The sequence below is a fragment of the Gorilla gorilla genome, chromosome 4 (genome assembly GCF_029281585.2).
Source record: "Gorilla gorilla gorilla isolate KB3781 chromosome 4, NHGRI_mGorGor1-v2.1_pri, whole genome shotgun sequence".
Classification (NCBI taxonomy): Eukaryota; Metazoa; Chordata; class Mammalia; order Primates; family Hominidae; genus Gorilla; species Gorilla gorilla.
The window spans coordinates 39684392-39706711 of NC_073228.2; positions in this window are offsets into that span (position 1 = coordinate 39684392).

Consider the following 22320-nt stretch of genomic DNA (forward strand, 5'->3'; position numbering starts at 1 on the left):
AATCATCCTTAACCTGATAACAGTTGCCTACCAAAAGGCTATAGCAAGTGTTGGACTTAAGGTGAAATAATAGAACCAATCACTTTAAGATCAGGAACAGAATGAAAAATCTCTACTATTACTGCCAACTAAAGCAACAAGACAATAAAAAGCAATTAGAAGTGAAAGCATTGGGAAGAAAACATAATTTATAACCTACCAATTACATATTTGTCTTCCTCGACTATTAAATACAATCTATAGGAAAAATGCTAGAAATAATAAGCAAGGCAGTTGTTGCATTGAAGATACAAAAATTAGTTACATCCCTATGCACTACAGCCATTAAGAAAATATAATTGTTTTCAAAAACATCATTCACATTAGCAATAGAACCTATCATGTAGCCAGAAATAAATCTATCAAAAAAGGTCCAAGACCTATATGGAGAAAATGAATAATATCTTTATTGAAGGCATAAAAATCCCCTAAGTAAATGAAAAGAGATACTTTTGGTCACGGATGGGAAGAATCAATTTCATAAAGGTGTCAATTCCCTCTAAATTAATCTATAAATTTAATGAATTTCTATCATAATCCCATCACAGTTTTTTATAGACTGTGACAAGCTAGTCTGAAAACGCATATGGAAAAGTGCACAGCCAAGAATGCTTAATTTCAAAGAATGGGCAGGAGGAATTTTCCCTATCAGGCTTATAAATTTATAGTAATTAGGAGAATATTTATTCAGAGGTAGTTAAATTGACCTTTGAAATGTAATAGAACAATTCTGACACAAATATGAGGAATTTATGTTTGACAAAGGTAGCAATTTACAATTCAGCAGGAAGTTGGACTGCATAATAGGTAGTGCTGAGACAGGATGCAAACGGAAAAAAATACAAAATTATTGATGTAGTTTATACCAGTGGTTCTCAATTGGGATGATTTTGGCCCACTGTGGCAATGTTTGGAGTCATTTTTGGGAGTAACAACTGGAAGGGAAAGATATTATTGGTGTCAAGTGGATACAGGTCAGGAATGTTGCTGAATGTTCTACGAAGCATAGTGCAGCTCCCCACCCTACCCCTCCCAACAGAGAATTATTCAGCCCCAAATGTCACAGTGTCATCACTGAGAAACCCAGCTCTAGCAAGAACAGATTTCTCCCAGATAACCAGAAGGCTGGGTTGTGATTATCTGGGAGAAATCTGACATCCCTTTTCAGATCTTTTCAAATGTCGCCTTCTAAATACAACTTATCTGAATCTCATTTATTTACTTATTCTTTCATTCACTTAAATTTCTTCTTCATGGCATTTTTAAAATTTTTTAATTTCAGTTTTTATTTTAGATACAGGGAGTACATGTGCAGATTTTTTTTACATGGGATTATTGCATGATGCTGAGTTTGGAGTACAGATCCCATTACCCAGGTAGTGAGCATCGTACCTGATACCACTACCCAGGTAGTGAGCATCGTACCACTCCTCCCCCTGCCATTATCTCGTAGCCCACAGTGTCTATTGTTCCCCTCTACCTAAAATTAGAACCTCCATTCCTCCTTCTATAACATTTCTGATCCCTCGATTCTACTCTCCTTTTTCAGTATTCTACAGCACTTATCATAGTCTAACATTCAACAAAATGTACTTATTATGTCCATTGTTTATTGTCAGTCTGCTAGAATGTCTTCTTTTGTTTACTGAAATATCACAAACACCCAGAATAGTGCTTAGCCTGCAGCATTTAATCAATAAATATTTAATAAATAAATAAATACTCCCAAGTGCTAATTACTACATACAGTGGCAGGATCGTTCATAACCTTCTGGTGGATAGTGTCATTTTGAAGAGGACTGTGGCATTGTCAATTATATTTGAAGATGCACATACCAAGGAAGTCAATGTGAAGATGGAGGTCAAAGTCCATCACAGAACTTTTTCCCCCAGCACCTAACCAGATGAGCCAATAAAGTTGGCTCCAAGAAAAAGAGTCACCAAGTTATTCTGAGTAATAACTCAAATCCATAAAATTAATGACATGTAACTAATAAAAGAAGCAGAAGATTAAGAACAGAAGAGAATTGTAGCGTATCAGGGTTCCTATCCCTGACTACCTCCCAATCTGTATGCCATGATCTTTAGAAACATTTTTATTTTTAGGCAATAAATAGGAACTCATATTTGCCTTTTTCTCATAATTTAAAACAAATCGGCATTTAAAAGCTATTATTCAACAGGACAGATCTAGAATCATATGAGACACACACACATACAAACAAATATGTGTGTGCCTGTGCATTTGTATATGTGCGTATAAATATGTATGGATATTTATATCCTGATGCTCAAACTCAGACCTTTTGAAGTAGAGTCTCCTGGTATGGACCCTAACAATGTGTGTGTATGTGTTCTTGTTTGTTGTTGCTATTGCTCTTCAGTTGATACTGATGATCAGCGAATTTCTACAACTTTCCATCTAGCAGGTTTTCAAATGTGTTCCAAGAAGCCCTAAGTATGTGAGTATCTGTGGAGATATCTGTGGAGTCATATATTTGGTACTCTGGTAAATAAGATGGTTTTATCTCTTTTATATTTTATGTATATTTACAGATTTTGTGTAAGATATTGATTGGGAAAAAAGTATTTTTTAAAGTTAATATTCTATTGATTCAGAGAAACCTGGTAAACTGAATGATGTTTAAAGTGTGTAGTAGGTGCTGTAATGGACCACGCAGATCCACAGCAATGAGGAAATTTTTCTTCCAGCTGTTGAGAGTGCTACCAGAAGATGAACCTCAGCTGCTGCCACCATCTTTGAAGATCGCTTCAGTTGAAGAAAACAGTCTGGTCCAAGGTCAGCTTCCTTCTAGGAAAAGCACATACCCAAAGACTGATCTATGTGGGTGTAAAAAGTCCTGGCTCTCTTACTTCGACTCAGCACAACTTTGAACAGTGATCCCAGTCTCCAGAACACCCTCTGATGGGGAGCTGAGTCTCATTAGGACAGCATCACAGCTGCCTCTGCCCAATCCTGCTCCCTTTCCATCCTCACTGTTAAATTCCCAGAGCTCTCCCTACTAAGCATCCTGCTAATTAACGTGCATCTCAGAGTCTGCTCCTGAGAAACCAACTTACAACACCAAGTGAAGCCAGATCATGTGAATATATGATGCGCTGCAGTGCGTCATTGCCCAAATGAGTGAGCTGACTAAAAGACTGACAGATAAAAAAAGGACAAAATGTACCACATGCCAAAATCAGACTGTTCTGCATTCATAACACATGGAAACTAATAGTCTTCCAGTTGCAAGTTCGCAAAACAGGAGGTTTGAAAGGCACACTGGCATGATATTACATGGATACACATATATAGCATTAGCTTCAGCCTTCGCCTGCTTAATTAGAGACGCTATTTGGAATATCTACTTGTGACAAAAGTTGGAGAAAGATAAGAGCAGGCAATTATCAAAGTCTGGGAAATGAAACTATTGAAGAGAAGTCAAAGAATTTGTTTTAAACATAGCAGTCCTACCTCTGAGACCAGTGGGAAGAATTAAATGAACTATACCCACCTTCCAATTTGTAAAACAAAAAAGTACATGTAATAATTGTTTTTTGAAAGATGACATCTTAAATAAGTTAAAATACATATACAGTGATGTCAGATGAAAATGCACACCAAAGTCATGGACCAGTTGCAGGGTTCCACTGGCGGTGAAGGAGACCCAGACAACACCATTCTGGGTAAGGATATGAGGCCACTGTGGGAAACATTGCCTCCCAGTTCCTCTGTATCGCTCACATCTTCTGAGGCTATGTGCTCTCTGAGTTCCTGTTTTATTTTGCAGATTTATAGTTGCTGCTGTTTTACTCAAATAAATTCCCATCTAGAGAAACTTCAGTTAATGTCATAAGAAAGTGTTCAGATGAAGAACCATTGAAAGAGGTGAAAAGATCACTGTTAACAGTGAAAAAAGCACAGTCAGGGAGATATTTGACAGTGCTGCCAAGACGAAAGGATGTACTAAGGCTGGAACCACCGCATGTGAAGAGGACTCCCTATGCAAGAATATCTATGACAGAGATGATAGAGGATAAAAGAACTAATACTGTGGTTTTATTCTGTGGCTCGCGTCACTGTTTCTAACTTTTGTTCTCATAATACAGATTTGTACACATTCATTGTTTCCAAATCTGTGTGTTTATTGTTCCAATGAGTAAATGTGGCAAAAACAAAATACAACTTCAATATGACATTTTTCAACCTTTTGTACCATTGATTCAGCTTGTTTACTTCTCATGAGAATATGTAGTTTAAATTTTTTTAACTTATTTCCACTTTCTATGAGTCCAACTAACATGTAAATAAAAATACAAACATGATATTGTAAAAAACCTAGTCAGTATTCTGGAATTCAACATGTTATCTACCTAAACTTTCTCCGGTGCCTGAAATGTGTCTCAATACTCCTAGATGAACAATATTGCTTTGAATTCTTAAATATAATCAAAAAGCTTAGATTTATTTCAAACTTGAATAACTGCTAGAGATAAAATAAAAATGCTCTTCTCTCTTCAATAACTCTTTATTATAATAGGCTATTTAATAAAATAGAGTATGAATTATTTAATTGCCCATCATAAGAAATGAAAAAGACCTGTGCATTGGTGGTGAGATTGAGAAATACAATTAAACTGTAAAATAAAATCACTTTACCTAGATGGGTAATGGAGAAATAATACACATTGTTTAAGAATTTAATTAGACCAGAGTAATTAGATTCACAAAAGGAGCCCCTCACTAAGCCTATATGGGAAAGGAATAGAAAAAGCTAACGCTGTGTATAAAAATACAGAAATATTTGTTTTTATGTCTGCAAAGAAAGGGGCCTAGGAGGAAAGATGAGGAGAGACAGAGCGAAAAAGAGAAATGGGCTAAGCGGATGGCAAGAACTAGGATCAAGATTTGTACAAATGGCTACAACACTGGAAGTCTGTTTGTGTGGTTGTAAACCTTTCCTTATTCCCAAACTTTCAGTAAAGTATCCTAAACCCACAAATGCCTTCTATGAGTGGTGTGTGAGTTGTATGTAAGTGCATTCATATGTATAATAAACAAAAGAACAGAATTCTACATGTGGACCTCTGTGAGAAAAGGCATATGCATAGGACGGTGAACAGTGGCAGAAACTCAGATCAAGGTGAACTTGAGAAAAGAATCCTCCTGGGAATTTACAGACGTCATAGGGAGAGCCTTAGACTTTGCACAAATCGTAGAATGGGTTTAGCTGGTCTTACTTAGGATATTATAAATTCACCCAGGCTGACATTTGCGGTTCAGATCTGAGCATGTCCTGGTACATTCTATAATTTAAAATTCAACAATGCCTGTTCCTGCTAAATATAACTGGTATTCTCTAAAGGCTTGGCTTAACTTCATCATGACTCTCAAGGGTAGAAATCTTCTGAGTTATGCTGATGCAAACATCTATTGAAAGCAGTAAAGACAATTTCTCTCTCCACCCTAACCCTCTCCACTGCATCAAGAGGCTGATGTTCACTCTCCAGTTAGATCTTAATTAATGTAAGCTTTCTACACCACTTTGGAGCCTCAAGACCTGCCGTTCCCATCATTCCATTAAGCAATTTTTGTTCCAATTTTCTACAAATCTTTCATGACAAACTCATGCATTTAAAGAAAGGCACATGTTATTACCAATACAGGCAGATTCTCTCAAGAGGCTCTCTAACCAAGAATCCCTGTTGAAGACTACTTCTGTCTCTTGTACCCCTCCAGTCTCTTCCTTCTGCTTGGAACATTCATTACTTAATGAAATATTTAACTGCTCTTTGCAAATCCTCTTCAACTTTCAGAGATTTTTAGCATTTTACTTTCTGTTGATAGGAACTGGTTCTTTTCCTCCTCCCATTGAAAATATTTCCTGTTTAGAAACCTTTTTTAAAAATGAGTTTACAGTTGTTTCATCACAGGGTCAGATAGGTAAAACTGAGAAAAAAATGGTAATTCATCCTCCTCCTCCCTGCAACTCTTCTCAACAAGGAAATGACTATAAAATAGTGGAGAGAAAATACCAAAATTTGGATTATTTTCATTAGCATTGTAATTCACTGTATATCTTCTGCCTGCTGTAAAGCACATACTGTCTGGAACATACTTTTTTGTTCTTCCACGTTGAAATAGCTGTATGATTGTTTCTTCTTTGCCCAAGTTATATAATACATGTGCATTTTAAGATATAATTGAATATTGATATAAATAATTAAGAAAGTTAAAACAATCACACATAACTATCATGTCGGTACAATTTGTTGTCCAAACTGGGACCTTTTCAGAGTGAAAGCGGTGTAATAATTACTTTGGGAAAATAGACTGTTCCAGGAGAATCCTGATGTGGTCACTCTAACGTCAATTGATGTGAAACCTTCCAGAATTTATTTTGTGAATATACACACTATACATTACCTATTTAGAAAAAATGAAATATGATGCATAGTTATGTAAGCTTTTTTACATAAAATAGACTTACTTATTTCTACATCAATAAGTACAGAGCTACACAATTATTTCAATGGCTAGAGTGATTTGCAATTGTTAAGTGCTACATAAGTGTTATTCTTATTAGTTTTAGAATTTCTGTGTTGTTATAGTATGCTTTTGCTTAGTAAATCAAATTAGTTTTACATCCTATTAAAGATACCGTTATATTTTTGCTATATAATCAATACTGTGATAAATATTTTTGCCCTTCCTTAAGGTAAATTTTTGCCCTTCCTTAAGATAAATGTATAGAAGATGAATTTTGGAATTTAAAGTACGTAATTTTACATTTGGTGACATGCTCGTATACTGTTTTCTTAAAACCAATTGTTTTGTATGTTTTTAAGAATAAGATAAATTTAAATGTATCAACATGCATACCCATTGGAAATGTATGATTGCCAATTTCCCTATAACCCTGAGAGCAATAAATGTTATCAACAGTTTTGACCTTTTTTCAATTTAACAAATAGAAATGGTTTCGTATTTTAATTGTACTCTTTGGATCCAGCTAATTAATAGTCACCCTGGAGCTGGGGATCGAGTAAATAACTCAATAGAATAGAGCTTATTGTAGAAAATAGGAATAGGGACAGAAAATAGAAGCTACAATGTATCCTACAAAAGCAACCAAATTTTAGAAAATTTTAAGTGGCTAAATATAAAAAAGTATGTTGTCAGAAATTTATTTTTGTGAGATGTAACATAGAAATCTAATTTAATGTTATTCAAATAATTAGTGGTTTGTTCCATACTAGTTACCCCTACTGATCTGATGCTTTATTATTTATTATGTCCAAATTTCTAAAATGTGTCTCAAGCCATTTCTGAACTTTTTATTCTTTTCCCTTGATCTGCTACTAATCTATTCTGGTATCAGTCTCATAATATATTAATTACTACAGTTTGACAATGTACTTTTAACACTTTGAAGAATATGTCTTCCTCTCTTATACTTTATTTTTTGTGTTATACACTCTTTTTCTGGCTAAATATTTTGGAATGTTTTTCATATTTTATGGAGAGTAATATAAAAATAAATCTTATTGTGATAACTAGTACTACGTTTACTGAGAAATTGGGAAAGAATTTACATAGTTAGAATATTGAATTTTTTCCTTGAATTACGTATATGTCTAGGCATATATTTAAATTTTTTTGTTCTTTCAGTGTCTTTACAGCTTTATAATCTCCATGCAATTCTTACATTTATTCTTTTATAATTTCTAATCTTACTGCTTTGAAGGGTATTTTTTTTTTTTTTTTTTGAGACAGAGTCTCACTCTGTCACCCAGGCTGGAGTGCAGTGGTGCGATCTTGGCTCACTGCAACCTCTGCCTCCCAGATTCAAGCGATTCTCCTGCCTCAGCCTCCTGAGTAGCTGGGACTACAGGCGCATGCCACCATGCCTGGCTAGTTTTTGTATTTTTAGTAGAGATGGGTTTCACCATGTTGGCCAGGATGGTCTCGATCTCCTGACCTCATGATCCACTGGCCTTGGCCTCCCTAAGTGCTGGGATTACAGGTGTGAGCCACCACGCCCGGCCTGAATGGTATCTTTTAACAATAATTTTATTTTTTTGGAAATATAATATCAATATACTTACACTATGCCTTACTACATTACTGACATCCACTTTTAAAATTCTGTAATATGCACTGAGGCATAATTACACAGAATAAAATATGCCAGTTATAAGTATACAATTTGGTGAGTTTTGATAAATGTAAAAAGTCATGTAACAATCACCATCTGGAACATTTGCTCTTGTCACTTAGTGTTCAGTGCCCTTCCTCCACTCTCTGGATGCTGGAAATCACTTATTTGTTTTCTATAACTGTAGTTTGCCTTTAGTAGAATTTCATATAAACTGAATCATGCAGTATATGAGGTTTTGTGTCTGGCTTTTTTTCCATTCAACATATTATTTTACTTTTTATTTTGATCTAATTTTAGGTTCACATGCAGCTGTTAGGAAATCATAGAGATTCCATATACCCATTACCCACCTCCCCCTATCTTGCATAACTCTAGTACAATAGCATGACCTTGAAATAAACATCCATTAAAATCCATCGTTTTCAATTTTCACTAGGTTTATGTGCATTTGTGTGTGTGTGTGTGTGTGTGTGTGTGTGTGTCTAGTTCTATGCATTTTATCACATGTATAGGTTCAAATGACCTTTGCCACATCAAGGTACAGAATAGTTCCATACCACAGATCCTTCATGCTACCCTTTTACAGCCAGAGCTACCACCTTCCTGCCACTCCCCTCTGACTTCTGGCACCCACTGCTCCTTTCTACATCTCTATAATGTCATTTCAAGAATGTCACACAGTAAATCATACAGTATGAAATGTTTTGAGGGTTTTTTTAAAAAATTCAGTAAGACTTCTTTGAAATCCATTTAAGTTGACCTACAGATCAATAGTTCATTCATTGCTGAGTAATATTCCATATATCAATCTACCACAGTTTGTTTAACCATTTACCCATTGAAGGGCATTTGGTTGTTTCTAGTTTGGGGCTACTACAAATAAAGCTGTTGTAAACATTTGTGCATAAATTTTTATGTGAACATAAGTTTTTATCAACATATTATTTTTAAAATTTTCTGTTGTACATGTATCATTAGTTTATTCCATTATATTGCTATATCGTTGGTTTATTCCATTATTTTTCATTGTGAATATACCACCAGTTTTTATCTATTCATTAGTTAATAGATATTTGCATTCATCCTAGTTTTTAGCTATAATTCATAAAATGTCTGTGAACATTCCTGTACAATCATCTGTGTAGCCATGTTTTTAAATCTCTGTAGTAAGTATCCAGGAGCAGGATTGCTGGGTCATATGGTAAGTGTATAATTACCTGTAAAAGAAATTGCCAAATGGTTTCCTAAAAGCATCTCACCATTTTTATCATCAACAATAAATGAAAGTCACAGTTGCTTTCGATCTTTACTAAGACACAGGATTGTCAGTGTTGGTAATTTTAGTCATTCTAGGGAGTGTGTAGTGGTTTCAATTTCTATCTTCCTAATGACTAATGTTGCTCAGCATATTTTTATGGTCTTATTTGCTATGTATGTATCTTCTTTTTGAAGTACCTATTCAAACCCTTTCCCTCATTTGGGATTTTGTCTCATTATTTAATTGTGAGAGTTCTTCATATGTCCTGCATACAAGCTCTTAATCAAATATAGCTTTCAAAAATATTTTCTCCCAGGCTATAGCTTGTATTTTCATTTCCTTAACGATATTTTAAAGAGCAAAGATTTTAATTTTGATGATAAAAAATTGAGTATTTATGTTTACACTTTTTGTTTCCTACTTAAGATACCTTTGTCTAAACCTGACGTTTTAAAAATTTAGCTCACATAATTTATTGAACTGTCATCCTTTCCACATTCAATTGCCTTAATGTTTTTTTCTGAAAATCAACTCACCATATTAGTTTGGGTCCATTAATGGATTTTCTATCCATGTCCATTCATCTATATATTTTGGTGCCAATACTTCATATTCTTACCCTGAGTTTTTAAATTGCCTTATTGTACTGTATAGGACCTAGATGCCCTTTATTAGGTTGAATAACTTTTCCCTATTTCTAGTTTACTGAGAATTTTTGTCATGAATGTATATCAACTTTTATCAAATGTTTTTCTGTAACTATTGAGATGCCCATGTATTGTTTCTTCTTTAGTCTGTTAATATTGTGAATTATATTGAATGATTTTAAAACATTAAATTAGTCTTGCATTCCCAAGATAAACTTCACATGGTCATGATGATTCTTTTTCAATATAATATGTCTTGCTAAGTTTGAAGTGCTAACATTCTGTGGAGGATTTTTGCACCTCTCATCAAGAGGGCTCTGTAGAGGTGATTTTTGTTGTAAATTCTTTGCCTGGTCTGGACTCACAAAATGAGTTAGTTACAGTTTGTTCCTCTGCTATACTCTGGAAGATTTTCATGCAAAACTAGGACTCCTTCTTCCTAAAATACTGGCTAATATTCACCAGTAAAGCCATCTGTGTCTGGGATTATCTTGGTAGAAAATTTTAACTACAAAATCAATTTCTCAAATACATGTGCCCCTTCAGGTTATCTAACTCTTCTTTAATGCATTTTGATAATTTTTGTCTTTTACAGAATTTCTACAGTTGCTCAAAGTTGTTGATTTATTGGCATAAAGTTGTTTATAATAAATCTTTATTATTTTAATGTCTGTAGAGTCTGCAGTTATGTCCTTTATCTTTTATCTAGTTAAATAATACCTGTCTTCTGTTCCTCATCAATCTAGCTGAAGTTCTGTCAATTATGTTGATATTTTTCGAAGGAGCAACATTTGTTTCTATTGATTTTCTTTTTCTGGTTTCTATTTTGTTGAATTATGTTATTTATTATTATTACCATTTGTTTCATTTTGCTTAATTTGATTTTTTTTCTGGTTTCTTAAATTGGAAGCCTAGTTCAGTCACTTATTCAAGACCATTTTTCTTGTCTAATATAAGCATTTGATGCTTTACAACAGTTCTCTAAACACTATTTTAGCTGGATCCCACAGATTTTTATATATTGTTATTTTTTATCAATTCAAAATATGTCTAAATTAACATGATGTAGACATGAGATTGAAAACATTTCTATTAACTTTATAAACTTAACCAGGTAAGAAGAGAGGTAAGAAATGAAAATAAATTGCTGATTCAGCACATTCAGCAATAATCATTAGGTCAGCTTGCTCTGATTCACTTTTTCATAGCTATTTGCTGCCAATTATGTAGACCTTGTCACAAGATTATAGTTCCCCTTAACCCCTCTGTAGACAACAGCATTATGAAATGTTATGCCTTTCATCTGAGATATTCGTTCAGGTCCTGTATACTAGCAAAACTACTGATGTCAGCTGGTCTGAAGTATCCAACAAGGAGCTGACTCACTAAAGAATGAAGTTTCTATATCCTGATGATTTAATCCCTTTTACCCTGACCAATAAATGACCCCAGTTGTCCAGCCCCTCATCCACATTCCCCTTAAAAACGTCAGCTCTGGACTCCTCAGGTCTAAGGATATGAGGGCCTTTTCCTGTCTCTCTGCTTGGTTACCCTGAGATCATTAAACTTATTCTCTGCTGCAAACCCTGCTGTCTCAGTGTATTGGTATGTCACTGTGCAGCAGGCATATGAACCTGTTGGTTCTATAACAAGCTGCTGATTGAAGTAGTGATTATGTTGGTTTAAGCACTTGGTTTACCAACTCCAGCAATGGAGAAAATGGCTATCATGTACTAACCTATGTTTTGTAGATGAAGGGCCAAGAGGCATTAGTTTTTGTGGGTTCCTATAGAATAAGAAATTTAGATTTTATTCTAAAGTCAAAGGAATTTCAGAGCCTTGGAAATTGATCAATCAATGAATTTAAGTTTATTAAGTGTTAAAATATAGAATAAATAATATTTGAGTTACATTTAAAAGAATAAAGAAGGCTCAATTTGGCTATAGTGTAGAGAAGATATAGCTAGGGTGGGGCAAGAATAGAAGCAGAGTGATGAGTTATGTGGTTATTGCCATAGACCAAATTTCAGGTGGTAATGGGGTACATTATGGTAGAAGGAGTAAAACTGGAGAGAAATATGTATTTTTGGTATACATTGTGGACATGTAGAATGAAAAAATGAATTAATTATAGGGGTGATGGAATGATAGCAAAAGGAAAGAGTTAGAGATTAACTTTTATATTTTTGTTTTGCAGTTCACTGAGATGGAAAACTTGGGATTGGAACAAATTTGGGGATATAAACTGGGACTTTAATTTTGGATGCAATGAATACACTATTGATTCCCAAGTGACATATAAAAAATAACTTGAGCTAGTTAAACAAATGTAAAGGACAATAAAATTTCATTGTCTCATACATGTACAAACATGTCCAAGCCAGTGCCAGAAAATTCATGAATTAAAGTTTCCACTGAAATGTCTATGAGCAGTTCTTATGTTTTAAGTTAAATATGATGCTCTGATTAACTTTGCAAGCATCAGAAAGTGGTTACTCCTTGGAAAACTTCATGTTTCACCTTACAGTTAAGAAGAAAGCATTTTTATTAAAGTAGCTTTTTTAAATTTTTCATTCATTTATTATTACTTCACCCCATGGGGTCTATAAAGTGGATTTTTTTAAACATAAATAATTTTATTTGCTCCTAAAAGAAAAAATAATTCAGGAATTTCTCAATGCATGGGATATAAACTGCATCTACAATGGAACTAATTTTTCTCCACCTGTATAAAACATTATTGCAGTGGCTTAAATGTATTTGTTGAATGAATGGCCATTTGCATATCATGTCTTTTCAGTTAGGCTGTAAGCTTTTGATAATAGAAACAATTCATGTCTTATGCTTCTTGAAATCCACCCAGTTACTAGGAACATGGCATAATAAAAAGAATTGAGATTTGGGATTACAGAAGATATGGATGTGAATTATAGTACCACTGCTTATCTTTTGTTTGAATTTGAGCAAGGTAACCTTGATACATTTATATTTTTTTCACCTGTAAACCATAATAATACCTATTTTCATACTGTTGCCATGAGGATTAAATCACGTTTAGAAAAAGCCTAACAGTTCTTGGCATATATTGGAGTCTCCAGTAAATGTTAGTTTCCCTTCCCTAAGCATGGTTTTATGGAAAGACTCAGTAAATATTTCTCAAGTAAATGAATGACATTTTCTTTGGAATATCATTTACCATTAATTCCTAATGAATTCTGCATTTTGGGTCAAAAGGACACTCTATCAACCCATTCCTATTTGGTGTTAACAGCCATAGAGTGTCACAGATCACAAAACCATACTTAATGTTTGTTGCTATTCTCAATCAGTACAGCTGAACCCACACCTACAGAACATAATTGAGTCAGATTAATTTTAATAACTGAAATGTGAACATTAGCATTCTTGGAAATGGGAATAAAATTCTTTCCATCACAAGTTAAATTACTACTGCGTTCATAAATTTTAAAACAGCTGACCCTGAATTTCCACCAGCATCTTTTAAAATGATGTTTCTATCTTCGCATTATTCATTTAATAAATGCTTAGGCAGACTTTCATGTAAGTGTGTACTTAGAAGAATGAAGTACAATTAGAAGTCAGCTGAGAGAAAATAGTAAATAGTTCTTATAGTACTATTTACACTAATAATACTTGAATTGGAAGTGAGAAATCAGAAGAGCTCAACATCTTGTTTGCCTTAAATACTGTCTTTGACATTATTTTGTATAATTATTCTCCCCTTGAAGTACTAATTTATAGGAACCTTTGTTACTAAGTACTATAATATAATGTTCATATCATTTAAACTCTAGACAATGAGCAAGAATTTGAGAATTTTCTGTTAATAAATACATAGATTTTAAAAATTTACAACTATTGTTGAGCATTTCAAGGTCTTTCTCAGTAATTGATAAAATAAGTAAAGTATTTTAAAAATAGAAGTTTTCAATAATCAACAATTCGATCTCATTGATATCTATAGAATGCTCCAATTAACGGAGAATGTAATATTATACATTATTTTCAAGTACTAGCCAAACCCTGACCAAGACAGGCCACATTCAAGGCCATAAAACACATCTCAATAATTACAAAAAAACAGAAATAATGCATACTATGTTCTTTGATCATAATATAACTAAAATAAAAATGAATAGAAAATTATCTGTAAAAAAATCCCAAATATTTGAAAATTTAAACAACTTCCTTTTAAATAGGTCATAGGACAACACACACACATGCACACACACATTTTATAGTATTTTATTTTTATAATTGCTAGTCTGGGCAAGCCAATTATATAAGATTTATATATAATCTTTTTAGGGCTAAACTAGTCCTACTCATATGCTTAATATAGATGGAAGATGTTTGGCTTCAGAATGACACTTCAGATAGAATCTTGGTTCTACCACTCCCTTTCTGAACATACTTAGTTATTTCACTTCTCTTTGTTGGTCTCTTAAACTATAAAATGGGAATAGTCAACATATATTTTACAAAAGTGTGTTTAAGTTAAAAGGAAATAAATTGCAAAAGAGAAACTTGGAGTAGAAATTTAGCCAAAGTCAGTTCCTTTTATTCCCCTCTCCTTATAACACACAAGCCAAAACTAAACTTTTCTATAGCTTAGTCATGGCCATTTAATTTTATAGCCTAAATTATGCTCAATTGGTTAATTTTACCAACCAGCATTGCTTTCTTAAAGTAACTAATTGCTTTAACAATAATCTCAGCTTAAACTTTTTTTCTTTTATATTTTCAGTTCTGAGGTTTTCTCCTTTTAATATGCTAGAGACAGCAGCATGATATTACTAGCTATGGTACAAACACCCTATGACATCGGGCATAGTTGCTCACATCTCATATTTCAACTCCACTGGGAACTGGTACTGCAGCAAGAACAGGAGACTTCTCTTTTGATTGTTTGAGATAAATTGTGGCTGCACTATATGTTCAGCAGCTTTTGGTTTTCTTGGCTTGAATATAATCATTTTCATAGCCTTTGTCCAGAGACTAAAATATTCATCAATCCTCAGGGACAGGGGGAAGAGACCATACTTTAAGGCGAAATATACTCCTTAAGAAGAATTTGTAAAACCTTTTTTAATAAAATGATTTCTTTTTTTAATTTTTGAGACAGGGTTTTACTGTGTCACCTGGGGTGTAGTACAGTGGCATGATCGTGGCTCACTGCAGCCTCGACCTCTAGGGCTTAAGTGATCCTCCCACCTCAGCCTTCCAAGTAGCTGGCCTACAGGCATATACCACCACTCCTGGATAACTTTTGTATTTTTTTGTAAAGCTCTGCAAGGCCTGCTGCCTCTGTAGACCCCACGCCCTGGGGGCAGGGCATAGCTGAAGAAAAGGCAGCAGAAACTTCTGCAGACTTAAACGTCCCTGTCTGACAGCTCTGAAGAGAGCAATGGTTCTCCCAGCACGGTGTTTGAGCTCTGAGGACAGACAGACTGCCTCCTCAAGTGGGTCCCTGACCCCTGTGTAGCCTAACTAGGAGACACCTCCCAGGAGGAGCTGACTGACACCTCATACAGGTGGGTGCCCCTCCGGGACGAAGCTTCCAGAGGAAGGATCAGGCAGCAATATTTGCAGTTCTGCAATATTTGCTGTTCTGCAGCCTCCGCTGGTGACACCCAGGCAAACAGGGTCCGGAGTGGAACTCCAGCAAACTCCAACAGACCTGCAGCTGAGGGACCTGACTCTTAGAAGGAAAACTAACAAACAGAAAGAAAGGAATAGCATCAACTTCAACAAAAAGGACATCCACACCAAAACCCCATGGGTAGGTCACCAGCATCAAAGACCAAATGTAGAAAAAACCACAAAGATGGGGAGAAACCAGAGCAGAAAAGCTGAAAACTCTGAAAACCAGAGCGCTTCTTCTCCTCCAAAGGATCACAGCTCCTCGCTAGCAATGAAACAAAGCTGGATGGAGAATGACTTTGACAAACTGACAGAAGTAGGCTTCAGAAGGTCGGTAATAACAAACTTCTCTGAGCTAAAGGAGGATGTTTGAACCCATGGCAAGGAAGCTAAAAACCTTGAAAAAAGATTAGAAGAATGGCTAACTAGAATAAACAGCATAGAGAAGATCTTAAATGACCTGATGGAGCTGAAAACCATGGCACGAGAACTACGTGACGCATGTACAAGCTTCAATAGCCAACTCAGTCAAGTGGAAGAAAGGGTATCAGTGATTAAAGATCAAATTAATGAAATAAAGTGAAAAGAGAAGTTTAGAGAAAAAAGAGTAAAAAGAAATGAGCAAAGCTGCCAAGAAATATGGGACTGTATGAAAAGACCAAATCTATGTTTGTTTGGTGTACCTGAAAGTGACAGGGAGAATGGAACCAAGCTGGAAAACACTTCAGGATATTATCCAGGAGAACTTCCCCAACCTAGCAAGGCAGGCCAACATTCAAATTCAGAAAATACAGAGAACACCACAAAGATACTCCTCGAGAAGAACAACCCCAAGACCCATAATTGTCAGATTCACCAAGGTTGAAATGAAGGAAAAAATGTTAAAGGCAGCCAGAGAGAAAGGTCTGGTTACCCATGAAGGGAAGCCCATCAGACTAACAGCAGATCTCTCAGCAGAAACACTACAAGCCAGAAGAGAGTGGGGACCAATATTCAGCATTCTTAAAGAAAATAATTTTCAATCCAGAATTTCATATCCAGCCAAACTAGGCTTCATAAGTGAAGGAGAAATAAAATACTTTACAGACAAGCAAATGCTGAGAGATTTTGTCACCACCAGGCCTGCCTTACAAGAGCTCCTGAAGGAAGCACTAAACATGGAAAGGAACAACCGGTACCAGCCACTGCAAAAACATGCCAAATTGTAAAGACCATCGATGCTAGGAAGAAACTCCATCAACTAATGGGCAAAATAACCAGCTAACATCATAATGACAGGATCAAATTCACACATAACAATATTAACCTTAAATGTAAATGGGATAAATGCCCCAATTAAAAGACACAGACTGGCAAATTGGATAAAGAGTCAAGACCCATCAGTGTGCTGTATTCAGGAAACCCATCTCACATGCAGAGACACAATAGGCTCAAAATAAAGGGGTGGAGGAAGATCTACAAAGAAAATGGAAAGTAAAAAAGGCAGTGGTTGCAATCCTAGTCTCTGATAAAACAGATTTTAAACCAACAAAGATCAAAAGGGACAAAGAAGGCCATTACATAATGGTGAAGGGATCAATTCAACAAGAAGAGCTAACTATCCTAAATATATAGGCACCCAATACAGGAGCACCCAGATTCATAAAGCAGGTCCTTAGAGACCTACAAAGAGACTTAGACTCCCACACAGTAATAATGGTAGACTTTAACAGCCCACTGTCAATATTAGACAGATCAATGAGACAGAAGGTTAACAACGATATCCAGGACTTGAACTCAGCTCTGCACCAAGCGGACCTAATAGACATCTACAGAACTCTCCACCCCAAATCAACAGAATAGACAGTCTTCTCAGCACCACATCGCACTTATTCCAAAATTGACCACATAGTTGGAAGTAAAGCACTCCTCAGCAAATATAAAAGAACAGAAATCACAACAAACTGTCTGTCAGACCACAGTGCCATCAAATTAGAACTCAGGATTAAGTAACTCACTCAAAACCACACAACTACATGGAAAGTAAACAACCTGCTCCTGAATGACTACTAGGTAAACAACGAAATGAAGGCAGAAATAAAGATGTTATTTGAAACCAATGAGAGCAAAGACACACTGTACCACAATCTCTGGGACACATTTAAAGCAGTGTGTAGAGGGAAATTTATAGCACTAAATGCCCACAAGAGAAAGCAGGAAAGATCTAAAATTGACACCCTAACATCACAATTAAAAGAACTAGAGAAGCAAGAGCAAACACATTCAAAAGCTAGCAGAAGGCAAGAACTAACTAAACCAGAGCAGAACTGAAGGAAATAGAGACACAAAAAAATGCTTCAAAAAATCAATGAATCCAGGAGCCGATTTTTTGAAATGATCAACAAAATTGATAGACTGCTAGCAAGATTAATAAAGAAGAAAAGAGAGAAGAATCAAATAGATGCAATAAAAAATGATAAAGGGAATATCACCACCTGTCTCACAGAAGTACAAACTACCATCAGAGAATACTATAAACACCTCTACACAAATAAACTAGAAAATCTAGAAGAAATGGATAAATTCCTGGACACATACACCCTCCCAAGACTAAACCAGGAAGAAGTTGAATCTCTGAATAGACCAATAACAGGCTCTGAAATTGATGCAATAATTAATAGCCTAACAACAAAAAAAAAGTCCAGGACCAGACAGATTCACAGCCAAATTCTACTAGAGGTACAAAGAGGAGCTGGTACCATTCCTTCTGAAAGTATTCCAATCAATAGAAAAAGAGGGAATCCTCCCTAACTCATTTCATGAGGCCAGCATAATCCTGATACCAAAGCCTGGCAGAGACACAACAAAAAAAGAGAATTTTAGACCAATATCACTGATGAATATCGATGAGAAAATCCTCAGTAAAATACTGGCAAACCAAATCCAGCAGCACATCAAAAAGCTTATCCACCATGATCAAGTCGGCTTCATCCCTGGGATGCAAGTCTGGTTCAACATACACAAACCACTAAACATAATCTGTGACCTAAACAGAACCAAAGACAAAAACCACATGATATCTCAATAGATGCAGAAAAGGCCTTGGACAAAATTCAACAGCCCTTCATGCTAAAAACTCAATAAACTAGGTATTGATGGAACGTATCTCAAAATAATAAGAGTTATTTATGCAGCATTCCCTTTGAAAAGTGGCACAAGACAGGGATGCCCTCTCTCACCACTCCTATTCAACATAGTGTTGGAAGTTCTGGCCAGGGCAATCAGGCGGGAGAAAGAAATAAAGGGAATTCAATTAGGAAAAGAGGAAGTCAAATGGTCCCTGTTTGCAGATGACATGATTGTATATTTAGAAAACCCCATCGTCTCAGCCCAAAATCTCCTTAAGCTGATAAGCAACTTCAGCAAAGTCTCAGGATACAAAATCAATGTGCAAAAATCACAAGCATTCCTATATACCAATAACAGACAAACAGAGAGCCAAATCATGAGTGAACTCCCATTCACAATTGCCTCAAAGAGAATAAAATGCCTAGGAATCCAACTTACAAGGGATGTGAAGGACCTCTTCAAGAAGAACTACAAACTGCTGCTCAACAAAATAAAAGAGGACACAAACAAATGGAAGAACATTCCATGCTCGTGGATAGGAAGAATCAATATCATGAAAATGGCCATACTGCGCAAGGCAATTTATAGATTCAATGCCATCCCCATCAAGCTACCTATGACTTTCTTCACAGAATTGGAAAAAACTACTTTAAAGTTCATATGGAACCAAAAAAGAGACCACATTGCCAGGACAATCCTAAGCCAAAAGAACAAAGCTGGAGGCATCACGCTACCTGACTTCAAACTATACTACAAGGCTACAGTAACCAAAACAGCATGGTACTGGTATCAAAACAGACAGATAGACCAATTGAACAGAACAGAGGCCTCAGAAATAACATGACACATCTACAACCATCTGAACTTTGACAAACCTGACAAAAACAAGAAATGGGGAAAGGATTCCCTATTTGATAAATGGTGCTGGGAAAACTGGCTAGCCATATGCAGAAAGCCGAAACTGGATCCCTTCCTTACACCTTATACCAAAATTAATTCAAGATGGATTAAGGACTTAAATGTTAGACCTAAAACCATAAAAACCCTAGAAGAAAACCTAGGCAATACCATTCAGGACATACGCATAGGCAAGGACTTCATGACTAAAACACCAAAAGCAATGGCAACAAAAGCCAAAATTGACACATGGGATCTAATTAAACTAAAGAGCTTCTGCACAGCAAAAGAAACTACTATCAGAGTGAACAGGCAACCTACAGAATGGGAGAAAATTTTTGCAATCTACTCATTTAACAAAGGGCTAATATCCAGAATCTACAAAGAACTCAAACAAATTTACAAGTAAAAAGCAAACAACCCCATCAAAAAGTGGGCAAAGGATATGAACAGACACTTTTCAAAAGAAGACATTTATGCAGCCAACAGAAACATGAAAAAATGCTCATCATCACTGGTCATCAGAGAAATGCAAATCAAAACCACAATGAGATACCATCTCACACCAGGTAGAATGGCGATCATTAAAAAGTCAGGAAACAACAGGTGCTGGAGAGGATGTGGAAAAATAAGAATGCTTTTACACTGTTGGTGGGAGTGTAAACTAGTTCAACAATTGTGGAAGACAGTGTGGTGATTCCTCAAGGATCTAGAACTAGAAATACCATTTGACCTAGCAATCCCATTACTGGGTATATTCCCAAAGGATTATAAATCATGCTACAATAAAGACACATGCACACGTATGTTTATTGCAGCACTATTCACAATAGCAAAAACTTGGAACCAACCCAAATGTCCATCAATGCTAGACTGGATTAAGAAAATGTGGCACATATACACCATGGAATACTATGAAGCCATAAAAATGGATGAGTTCATATTCTTTGCAGGACATGGATGAAGCTGGAAACCATCATTCTGAGCAAACTATCACAAGGACAGAAAACCAAACATGTTCTCGCTCATAGGTGGGAATTGAACAATGAGAACACTTGGACACAGGGAAGGGAACATCACACACAGGGGCCTGTCATGGGGTGACAGGCAGGGGGATGGATAGCATTAGGAGAAATACCTAATGTAAATGACGAGTTAATGGGTGCAGCAAACCAACATGGCACATGTATACCTATGTAACAAACCTGCACGTTGTGCACATGTACCCTAGAACTTAAAGTATAATAAAAAAAAGATTTTCACTTTGCATCCTCAACACCACATGAATTTTTATTAGTGAATGGCTTTATAGCTATTTGGAATATTAGGGAGCATTCTTACAGAAGTCATAACAATGCCAGAAATTATGATAGGTACAGAGTTTAAAATAAAATCATCAGAGTAGAAGCAAACAAGTGAGCAAAGGAATAATGTATTGTCACATTTGTCTGTTTACTTGTTTATTTACCTTGAATATTTTGAATACATGAACAGAGGTAAAGCTAAAACTAAGATCAGAAACGAAAACAAGAGAAAAATAATTACAGGCCAGGTGTGGTGGCTATCGCCTGTAATCCCAGCACTTTGGGAGGCTGAGGCGGGCGGATCACGAGGTCAGGAGTTCAAGACCAGCTTGGCCAACATAGTGAAACCCTGTCTCTACTAAAAATACAAAAACTAGCCAGGCATGGTGGTTCGCGCCTGTAGTCCCAGCTACTCAGGAGGCTGAGGCAGGAGAATCACTTGAACCTGGAAGGTGGAGATTGCAGTGAACTGAGATCGCACCACTGCACTCCAGCCTGGGTGACAGAGCGAGAGTCCATCTCAGGGGGAAAAAAAAATTATAATATTTGAGCAATATATTGAAGCCTAGGTTCCCAAAGCAAAACAGGAAAGGGGGCTTTACATAATAATGTACACAAGTTTTCCTGTCTGATAAAAGAAAGCTTATAAAACCTTTAGAAGAAAGTTTTGCTGGCACTAAAGACTAAAATTAAATTATCTTATGGAAACATTTTTCCTTTAGCAAGGAATTATCAAGATGTGACAGTGAAGAGCATGAGCTTCAGAATACACTTCTTGAGTTAAAAGACTCCAATCTTGCTCTGAGACTCAGTTTTCACGTCTGTTATATGGTGGTAAAAACATCTATCACATAGAGCCTCCATAAAGATTAAATGGAAAATAGGCCGGGTGTGGCGGCTCACACCTGTAATCCCAGCACTTTGGGAGGCCAAGGCTGGTGGATCATCAGGTCAGGAGCAGAAGACCAGCCTGACCAACATGGTGAAACCTAGTTACTAATAAAAGTAAAAAATAAAAATAAAAAAATTAGCCAGGCGTGGTGGCACGCACCTGTAGTCCCAGCTACTCAGGAGGCTGAGGCAGGAGAATTGCTTGAATCTGGCAGGCAGAGGTTGCAGTGAGCCAAGATTGCACCACTGTATTCCAGCCTGGGCGACAAAGCAAGACTCCATCTCCAAAAAAATTAAAAAAAAAAAAAAGATTAAATGGAAATTAAATGAATGTAACGCAAAATTTG